This window comes from Gadus macrocephalus, chromosome 11 (assembly GCF_031168955.1).
Source record: "Gadus macrocephalus chromosome 11, ASM3116895v1".
Taxonomy (NCBI): Eukaryota; Metazoa; Chordata; class Actinopteri; order Gadiformes; family Gadidae; genus Gadus; species Gadus macrocephalus.
Genome location: NC_082392.1, coordinates 13,055,832 through 13,056,565, shown reverse-complemented (window position 1 = coordinate 13,056,565; position 734 = coordinate 13,055,832).

The following is a 734-nucleotide window of genomic DNA, read 5'->3' as shown; positions in this document are numbered from 1 at the left end:
CAAAAAATAGCATTACCGTTATAGATGTAAGTAAGTAATATAGAATCAAGGTAGGAAACTGTTCTTTAAGCTGAATAAAGGATGACACCTGATTCTTACTTGGCTGGTGGTAAGCAACCACATCTTCACCCGACCGCACATGTTTAAATAACAGGTCACCCAATCATGGTTCATTCCTTACTCATACCACCGCATTGTGGAATGCTGGATTCTGATTCTGCTCATGCAATGCAATAAATATGTAATGTATCATACATACAAACATTAAACCTGATAAACACATATCATAAATCATGATAATTTATATATATATATATAAAGCAAATGAAAAAATAACTATCATATTTCATATAACATTATAACTACTAATATTATATATATATATATATATCATAATACCTAATAAAACAGATATTTAAAACATAATAACTAATAACTTGGCCTGTGTGCTGCCATGGCCCTTCGATCACACGTGTCTTTGTTTCACCGCCAGTTGCCCGGCTCCCCTCCTCCACCCTCTCCTCTCCCCTCCTCCACCCTCTCCTTCACCCCTCTTCTCCCCTCTCGTCTCCCCTCCTCCACCCTCTCCTGTCCCCTCCTCTCCCCTCCTCCACCCTCTCCTTCACCCCTCCTCTCCCCTCTCGTCTCCCCTCCTCCACCCTCTCCTTCACCCCTCCTCTCCTGTCTTGTCTCTCCTCCTCCCACCCTCTCCTCCACCCCTCTCGTCTCCCTTC